Genomic DNA, 11,208 nt, shown 5'->3' with positions numbered 1-11,208 from the left:
CCAAGTTACAAATTCATGTATTGACCTCAGCTTTTCTGAGGATCTCAGCATCAAATTCCAAGTAACATTCTCGCATTAAGAAAAAACAAGAATCACCGGTCACAAGTTGCATTTCTCTGCAGAATTCTGACCACCCATATGTAAGCATGATCCTTTTTCTCCTTTTCTTCAATTTCATATGCCACGTTGATTCTTGGTGATAAATAACTATTTGTGATGCATTTCTCCAGTGATCAGTCAGGTGCCGATGATTTAATTTAACATACAGCATATGATATAAGTATCATAAACCATACAATAAATAATGCATAATATAATTTGTGGATCCATTTAAAGTAAGATATACATTCGACTCCATAGAACTTCTTGAGTGTGTGACACCGTTTGATATCAATTTCGAAATCCAATTCAATAGATGTTTTGTATCCTAAATGTGAAAATAAAAATAAGTACCATTAGCCAAATTAAGTATCATAAGAGGCTGTGTATATCACATAATTTATATAATTTAAGTAGCCTCTACCCGGATATTCAATTCCGGTATTAAGCAGTGACTTTTCGGTTCCGTTTATATCAAATACTGATACATATAACATGTAATCGCCATCATATGTGAAAATCGATCGAGTTTCTTTGCCAGGGCTTATAAAGCGTATAACACCACAAAGTCCATGCAATTTGCCATCCTTCTCACAAAAACGTCCCTCAAATGCCTGACCATTGTTCAGTACTATAAATATTTTGTAAGGAATCCTATGAGCATATATCTCCATGAAGCAAAGCGGCAGACGCTACAAATTACAAACAAATTGTCATGATATTTTCATCGAAGTCATGTAATAATAAAATATAAGAAGAAACTTACGATATCTATCAAATTTCTTGAACAATCAACAATAGACACAAATTTTACAACACCCTTTATTGAACACCATCCTACATTAGAAATGCCCAACCTTTTGGAATGCAGTGGAATTTTCATAGTAAAATGGTACCCAAAATAACGTATTAGAATGCAGTGGAACGTACCTTGATATTTCAACATTGAATTAACAAGTTCATCAGTTGTCGAATTGAAAACTTCACATTTTCCAGGGTTTAATACGTAGAGATAGAAACAATCTTTTATAAAATGTTCAAATAACATCCAATTTCCAATATGTAATTCCACCGATGTTAACAAGCTTTTAAATCCACACAACACGTTTCTTTCTTTGTCAAATCCCAACACAAAATTAGATCCATTTGTTAAGAATATTTTTACACTTGAATATACTTCTTCTCCATTTTCGTTCAGCAGCACGTATGGAACAGCCTACCAAATAGATTCAAAGATATCAAGCTTTAGAAACTACATAGTGACAAATGCAAAAAATATTACCAGTTCATTTGATTCATAGTTTTCCTTTGTTGGACATGCCAAAAACTTATTTGTAAACACTTTTGCAGAATTAATGTTGTTTTGTAATAACTATAAGTTAATCGAATGTATAATATTTACTCATCAAAACAACTTTGAGTCTTCATCTCTATTACCTAAAATTAAGGCAAAGTGATTTGTTTGTTACTATTTTAAACAATATTTATCTTTATTAGTGACAATTATTAAATTTTATATCAAGGATAAAATGGATTCATTTTTGAAGAATAGAAAATACATAGATTATCAGCGGCGATGATATATTACTTATGACAAAAGATTTGAAGAAGATATTTTTTCACATTATTATGATATTATATTGAAATGCCTAAATTTTTATCCTTGGTTTACATTTAGTTATTAGTTGATGTATTTTTTATTTTAAACATCATATCAATCAGGATAAATATTTCTTAATAGATAAGTCTTTCACTGAGATTTTAATGTACTATTTTTTAGACTACTTCAATCACTCTCCATAATCGAAGTTAACTTTGTAAAATTAATTTCAATCACATAACATAATTCTTCTACCTTAAATATATAATATAATCAATCTGTCAAAATAACACTCATCTTCACAAGTCATTTTACTACTCACCACGAGTCATGGAGAGTCTTTTGTTTGATCACATCAAAAATCTCCAAAAAACATAACTACATGGCGACTAAAAGTTAGATTGACACGAATTTGGGAGACTATATCACCTTAAAACGGTTCCATTAGAGGCTACAATCTTATTCTTCTGGATGATGATGTATATAATTCTTATTATTCTTGCTTTGATATTAAATTTCCATGTACTTATCGCACATTAACTATATATGCAGTATATTTTATATTACACGTATTAACCTTATTTCTCATTGTAAAAAACAAAATTCTCATGTACACGCCTATATTTTTCCTGACAATTAGAAGGCGATTGGAAGAGATGTGTTTGAGGGTCATGTTTACATAATTGAAAACTTTAACGTAAGGGATACTGTTGGCAAGCTCAAGCCCGTGTCAACTAATTTATGTATAAGGTTATTGGTGTCCACTATTATTCAACGTGTTGAGGATGATGGTATGATACCACGTTATAAGTTTGAATTAATTGACTTGAGTGACCTAGAGGTAGAAACGAAACATTTATGAGAGAACGAGAATGAGTTTGCCGCCGGTATGATTATATTTTTATCTACTTTTTAGTGTTACAAGAATTTTTGTAATGTCAAGCATTGTGCGAATTTTATAAATTCTATGTTAAATTCACATATAGAGAAACATCGACAATTCTTAATAGTTTGAGTTATACAATTGTAGATTTAATAGGAGTATGACGAATATGAGAAAGTTAATCGAATATCTACCAAATATGGACCAAGAGATGTTGTCAGATTTATGCTTACAGATGACAGATAAATTATATTTGTCTGATAAGAATGAATTCTCTTTATATAAAGACTAATAGATGAAAATAACTTTATTATCTGATGTTTTATAAATGCAGAGTTTCTCACAAAGTGAGCATCTTGGGAGAATTGGCTATAGCTGTGAATAAGGCTTTTATAAAGGCCGAGGAGAAATCAATCATAGCAATTGTAACCAGTACCAAACTATCTACATTCAGGGGTAATTTTCAAATTCATTTTAATTATATCTTGTGAAATATTACACGTTTTTGTTGTTTAATTAGTCTACTTTTATTTATCCAAATATAAAGCAATGTATTTATTCCTAATAGATTTCAAACTTTTTGAATAAATTTTGTTGTTAGAAACCATACAAATTGGTTCATTGCCATCTTCAAAGGTTTATATAAACTTGAACATTGAACCGGTTGTAGAAATGCGAGAAAGGTATTTTATGTTGATATCAAAATTAAAAGTTTAGAAAATTAATTATACACTTATTATGTTACAATCATTTGTCATTAAACAAGATTGTTGGAGGAAGGTTTCAAAAGTCCTGGAAATCCTGAAAAGATGAAATGTAATTATACCTTCCATTGAAAGGTTAAGTCTGAAAGATTTGAATGACAGTTGTTCCACTTTAAGTGTCAAGGTTTGTTATTCATATTTATCATCAATGTACTGCCGTTTTCCAATTTTTATACAATTGAAATGATAACATCTTTTCACTAACTCCATTGTTTTACTAATATTTCAGAAGAAGGTTTGTTGTACGTTCAAAATTCTTAAGATTGAAGATATAGACAATTGGTGGTACTATAGTTGTAAGAAATATAAAGTAGATGTTCAAAAAGAAGGGAAGAGGTTTAGATGTGAAAATTGTAAGAAAAATGGACATTTTCTGAGATGATGTTTGTTTTGATTAGTAATGCATTGCAACACTTATACATAGTACATTGTTTGTAGAATTAAACAATCTTTTGTAATTATTATCATAATATATAGGTTTCTTTTAATAGTCTTAGCTGAGGATTCAACATTGACTACTAATGTCATCCTCATGGATCGTGTTGTGAAGAGGATAGCTGGCAACACCGCAACATATTACTTGAATAAGAAAGATGTGGTATTGTATTTATAGTTTGATCACAAATCTGTAAATTTTATTTACATTTGTTGTAAAGTTATGAATGTCCAATTTATCTCCTATACAACGAGCAGAGGATATTCCTATCCCTAATATTCTTAATGAGATTGTTCATAAAGAACTAACTTTTAGTATTGAGATTAACGAGGCCAATGTCACTGAGGACAACAATTTGTATGAGGCTGTGGATTTGTTAGATTCCTCTACCGCAAGCTCATCCATTGCAGATTATTCTCCTGTTCCAAAATGTCCATCCTCTGACAAAGTTGTTGTGAGTATTGTTTTGTAAACATGGTATAGGTAACAACTAAAATTTTTACATACTAAGTTGTTTTTCAATCCCAATTTTATTTTAGGGCAGCGAATCATGTCATTTGTTTGATAGCCCAGATTCTGCAAAGTCTGTAACCAAGAAGCCAAAGACCGTAAGTCCTTATTATTCACAAAATTTATTGTTTTCCATCAGAGAAGATTATGAACATCAATTTCTGTTTTCATTAATCTGTTTCTAACTATCATTACACTATGTGCTGCAGCATGCCTAATGCTTAGACATTCCAGTGAACCCAAGCTGCTACAAAGTTGACGAGTTTGCTCAAGAATAAAATTCTTTGCTTTCATTTTCTTCACATTTTTTTACGTGTTATGTTCAAGACTATTTTGAATTTTCCAAGATTATTTCACTATCATTTGATACAGATTGTTATTTATGTCTTAATGTTCCTCCCTTCATACATTATACCAAATGTTATGTCATGCTGGTGAATTTGATTATTGATGTTATGTTGAATGTTGAACAGTTTTCTTACATAAATTATTTGCAGCATCCGCATTGAAATTTATAATTGAACCATAGATATCATCAACATATATTTGACTTGAAAATCAAACTTAAATTTATTTATTATTTTTTTAGAGGAAATCATTATGATCTTAGGAACATATAATAACAGAGTTCCGAAGTATTTGAATACACTTAAATTTAAATCAATATAAGTGTCCACAATAAATTTACCTTTAATTAAACTGCACAAATATTTTACATTTACTTTCTAGATATAGAAATACAAATAATTAATATGATATTGATTTTAATTAATCATAAGTCAAGGATTCAGTCAATCATTACACATGTAAAGATTATGATTATCATTAAGATTATGATTAAGATGTACTTGAATCAAGGTATTTCCATTACCATCAATCACTGTAAATAACTACCACATTATCTTACATTTTGCAATTAAGAAAGATTATCATAAACATTAGTATCAGTTATTTATGCCTTTTATTATGGGATTGTGAAAGATTATAATTTATTTATGCATGGGAGAAAAAGTAAATCATAATAATAACAAAGTTAGATTTATAACCTAATTATGTATAACCCCAATATTATATCATCGTTGCACTTAATCAGTAATTATGATAATACTACACATTTAGTTATGTATGATAAGCTCAGAACACTCAATGGATTTCACACTGACTGGAAGATAAAGATTATGGTGACTAGAATGTGGCCATCAAATGCTTCTGACGATGACTCATTGTATCGATATAATCTAATTCTTCTGGATGCTATGGTAAATTTCCTGTACAACACATCTATCAATAATTGTCAATGTTTTATATGCAATATGTTGTGACATGAAACTATAAATTTGACGAATATAGTTGTTTTCAGAATTTTCATGTTCAAGCCACCATTGCTTCTGATGTTTGGTATATATTTCAAGAAGTTATAAATGAAGGAAATTGTATGAGATTTCTGATTTCTTAATTAAAAAGCATACAAGGAAGCACAGGTCTGTTTCCTCCAGAATATACATCACGTTTAATAGTGAAATAGTGATTAAACCTTTATTGGGAGATGACACTACAATAGGTTATCATAAATTTGACTTTGTTGATATTTGTGACATGATAGTAACTGCAAAAGGATACCGAACTGGCGATATTTCTGATATTCTTACAGGTTTTATACAATTATCAAAGTTTATCATATTTTTTACATTCCACCTAGGTCTATTAGTAATTTTTCATATTTTCTTACAATTATTCAGATGTTATTGGAGTTGTTGAAGATCTTGAACCTGCTCAAGTTATTCCTTCTAAGATTGGTGACCAAACGATTATTCGCTTTAGAATAACTGATGGAAGGTTCTGCCTTAAGAATCTGTTTCTTACATGTTTAGAAATTAAAATATTAAAATTACATATCGAAATTCGAATATTCATATGCTATTCATTTACTTTTGATAAACAGGAATGTCATCAGAGTTACTATATGGGATAAGCATGTTATATCCCTTGATCCGCTATTTAATGATGTTTTGGAAAGTCCAATTATAGTCATTTTGACAAGTATGAGACCCCTTTGGTTGCATGGTGAGTATGTTACATTCCTCAGAATAATCTGAATATTATATGTTAAAATTATTTGATTTGCATGAAAATCATCTATTTATATTGTTTGGTAGGCGAAGCAGTTATTGGTACTGTTGAATCTTCAAGGATTTATATTAATCTTCAGAATGTTGATGTAATCAATATAAGAAAGAGGTATATAATTTCCCTGAAAAAAAGAGCTAGAAGATGTATAGTTTCATAAACTCTTAAAATGACTAATTTCATCCAGCTTTTTATTGTTATAGGATTCAGGATGGTGTTTTTTGGTGCTAAATTTCAACAACCAAATTCTACATATGACACTTCTAGTGACCGTGATATTGAAGAAATAGCAGAGGCTTGAAGACCTAATAAATAATGTTATTAGTTTTTTTATCGAAAACAATGAATGTTTTTTCTTTCAATTATAATTTGTATTTTCCTCAAAGTATATTTAGTTTATTTTGTCGGCAGTTCCTTAATTAGTTTCAATTCCTGTTTTCATATTACAAGTCTAAATAAAATTTTGTTTGTAAGTTAATTTCTATATGTTTAGGGTGATAATCATTTTTTGTCATAAGAAAAATGGCTTATTAAAAGTGTAAAAAATGTAAACACTTTTCAATTTAAGGTTTTGTACATATATATGTAACAAGCCATATGTATTGATATTGTGGATTAACAATAGTAATTAAAAGACTATGAAATAGAAAGCACAATTTGATATAACGTTACACCATAACCATTTTCCCCATTATTATCCATATCCTAAACTATTAAGATATAATAAGATACATATCATAATTTAGTCGGCGAAAAGAAAAAAAAGATACATTTCATAATTTTACAAGAATGTGAATGTTTAAACAGAAATTTTAGCTTGCTAATTTCATTCAACTTGGAAAACCACCCTATTCCCTTCGTTAGGCAGCATTGTAAAGACTATGGTCTGATCCTCCGTCAAATGATTGTCCTCTGCAAACGTGTTCCAGCCTGCAGAGCATCTTGCTTTTCCTTTTTTTAATTTAGAGTCCCACAAGAGAATCTCCATTTTGCATCCTTAAAACTATCTCTTCTCCAGAAGCCCATTCATGTACTTCAGGATGAATATATCTAGGAAAATACTGCATTACGAAGTAATGTTAGATAATTACTACTGCAAAGTTAGTAGAATAATAGTGGTTCATTCAAGAGAGTTGTACCACTCCATGACCTGAGTTGTTGACATGGGATCTTCTCATAACTCTACTGAATTTAACAACATTAGGCATTGGTTCGTTTATTTGAAATATAATATATTGTTCTGCAACTTTCACGTTTGCCGTATTTGCAACATTGTGGATGTTATCTTCGTCACTAATCTCTGCATATAAAACAGAGTATACATTTGAGTTTTCATACAGGCATGCCCTATTGTATATATAATACATTCCATCATCTAAATTAAATTTATGATATAAAATTAACATCTTACCTCTAATAATTACAACCTCCTCGACTTCTTTCTCTATCTTTGCATTATCAAAAACATTAATCGTAAACTCACCACTACCCAAATATGTGAAAAGTAGAATGTCTTCTTCGTTAAGTTTTGCATAATGCGCAAGCTCTCACAAACCAAACAACATTACATTCACACTTGAGTAATATCCTCTAAAACATTTTCCATTCTTAAATGAAAACGAAACTACTGGAGGTATGCTAAATTCAAAATGCGTATGGAAATTGAAAGGAATTTCCTGTATAAATTATTGATATAGCAAATAATTTGAATCATATTGAAAACTATAGAATATATACATAAATTATGAATGAATAAATGCATATATTTAGAACCTTAGTGCATCATGTGAAGAAATTTACAAATTCTCCATCAGAAATTGTGTAAGGTGTAACTAATGAAAGAAATTTCCGGCCGCTTGCATCTTTTTTATCTACACAAACCATTTATAGCACGAGTACATATTATGATAGATATGTGAGTGTATAAACAATATCAAAATTCCTTTTATAACTATGAACTAATTATCATATATACCTTGATTGCAGAAATTGCCACCAACTGTTTTTTTGGGACAACATAATCAACTTCTGAACCTTCTTCACATAATATATTAACCCAAAAATTACCAGAACCTTGATATAAAACAACAATAATGCTCTCTCCAGTTCTCACAAGTTCTTGAAACAGAGGTGAAAGATGAGTAATAGTGTTTGTCTTATTATCAAACTTGCCCTTTATTTTGCGACCGTCGGGTAGCCTTATTTGTGCATTACACGGAATGTCTCCTGCTATTTCTGAACTTATTAATTATGGTATAATCTGTAAGAAAGAATCAATATAAATGAATTTTCTAAGATGAGATTTTTTACTATAACTAATCAATGAAACATATCATTATTTTACCAATTTATGTTTGTCACGTATGTGTGGATCAATGAAAAGAATAAATCGTGTCGTCTTTGGTCTCTCTACTTCCATCTATTGAGAATTAAATGTAAAAAAAGATAATTAGCACATAATTAAACAGTAAGCATACATCTATTAAGAATTAAAATTAGGTACAATAATTGTGCTATGAGTTATTAATCTTATTTACCTCTTGAAGTTGCTCCATATCAGTTTCTACAATTGTCCTTTCTGAACCAAAAACAAAATGGCGTTAAGCAAGTTATTATATAATTCTGCATTGCAATCAGGCAAAAGCATACTGCATTATACTCGATAATCTATTTGTGGTTTTGTTCTTACCGGAAGCAAGATTGTTGTAGTGTTTCAAAACCATCAAATAATTGTCCTGCTCCTATGCGGAAATATAAATCACCTATTAGTGTCAATGAAATCTCTTTTCCAATTGATTTTAAAGTTTTAAATCCTTAATATTAACAAAGTCTTAATTTGGAAAATATAAATTGCTTAGATTTGTGTTACAGTGACTAAGTTCAAGTTTTGCAAATAATATATTCAAAATCTAAACCCATAACCCCAATTTGCAAAACCTAATTTCAAAATATATACTCATAATCTAAATTGGACGGCTAATTATATTAATACAAGTAATTCATAGAAATGCTTTCAGAAACATTGATTGACATTGAATATATGAAAGATTATATGACAAACGTGCATGTTAAATGTGAGTACAAATTAAATATGGACATGGAAGAATGAGTAGTTACAAAGTAAACTAAACTTAACATAATCATGTATCATCTACAAGAAACTCTTATAGGCTCAATCTAAATAAGAACAGAACCGAATAACTTCCTTCTCGGTAAAAAAGAGGCATACCTCCATCGATGAACTTTGTTGGTATTGTGTAGTTTGCATAATCAATCAACTTTGTAAGCGTATAGGATGTTTGATGGTTTCTTCTCTGTTTCAACACTGATATTATATATTGCCTAATTGTAAAACAATTATATTTTAAAGTTACTTTTATGTTTCAAGATATATCAGCTGTAGCCCAACTGTAAACCACCTAGATAACAAGAGTTTTACGTTTTTCAGCTTTGATATAAATTCAATATCAAAGCATTCTATTTATAATATTTTAAAATTAAAATATATATTTAAATTTTAATTAAAAATATAATGTTTAGTTATAAACGTATGTTATTGTTCTATATGGAATTACACCCGATTACTTCTAAATTACATTTATGAATTTATATATAGATTTAAAGTTACAAATTTGGAAAAATAAATAAATTGTTAATGTATAAACTAAGGATGGTACAAAATTTAAGTTTTAAATGCATTAATTACCTTTAAATATTGTATGGCATTAACTATATTCTAATTAAATTCACCATGGATAAACTATTTTCATTTTCGATCAAATGTATTTTAAATTAAATATAAAATATTGATTAATTTTTTTAAATATAGAAGATCAGTTAGCATTAGTTTGTTTATATTATTTCTTGGAATGATATTAAAGGGATAATTTGTTACTAATATTAATTAAAAAAAATGTTATCGTTGTATGACAGACTTTATATTTTTTCCTAACATATTTTTTTGCTGACAAATATGATATTAAACCAATATTACTTAATTTTATATTGATTGAAGTAAGATATAATAAACCCATTTTTTTAAAGTTATAAATTAAATTAATATTGAGATTTAATTTTTTGTATAATTAAACAAACATGTATTGTTAAACACGTCATAGCATTTGTGGGTACATTAGAGCTAAAACATTTTATACATTGCATCTCCCAAGAAAAATAGTGTCATGCAAAAGACTAATGTAATAAAGTGTATTTATTATGGCACATATTACACACTAAAGTATGATGAGCATTCTTACATCATCAACTAGAAAATCTAAATATAGGATCTTTTACTTAAAAACATAACTATAGAAGATGAAGAGTCTATTTGGTCTCACTGTTACACATGCATGGATTCAGTTTGATGACAAGTTCATTAACTATAATTATAACTAATTTAACACAACCTTTTCATTATCTCATCTAGACACCTCTTCACACTGTTCTTACTCTATCATATTATCAATTTCATACAACTCTCATTTCTGAGAATAACCAAAACAATGGAAAATCTTCAATCGGACATTATGAGTTTGATCTTTTCTTACATTATTATCCAGGAAGATGATTTTAGCAGTTTTGCAAGGCTGTTAATGGCTTGACTAAATAGGCAAACCTCACCGAGAATCAAAGAAGTGTTGGACAAGATGGATTGGGAGGCACTGTATCAGTTTTATCAGAATCCATTCGAGGTTACACGTGATCGTTTTCATGGTTTCATAGCTTTTTTAGTTCATAACAATACTGATCAAGCGATGTTTTATAACTCAGTTCGGAACCTATTTCTGAG

This window comes from Apium graveolens, unplaced genomic scaffold (genome assembly GCF_009905375.1).
Source record: "Apium graveolens cultivar Ventura unplaced genomic scaffold, ASM990537v1 ctg4669, whole genome shotgun sequence".
Classification (NCBI taxonomy): domain Eukaryota; kingdom Viridiplantae; phylum Streptophyta; class Magnoliopsida; order Apiales; family Apiaceae; genus Apium; species Apium graveolens.
The sequence above is the reverse complement of the archived record's forward strand: the minus strand, read 5'-3'. Positions refer to the sequence as shown.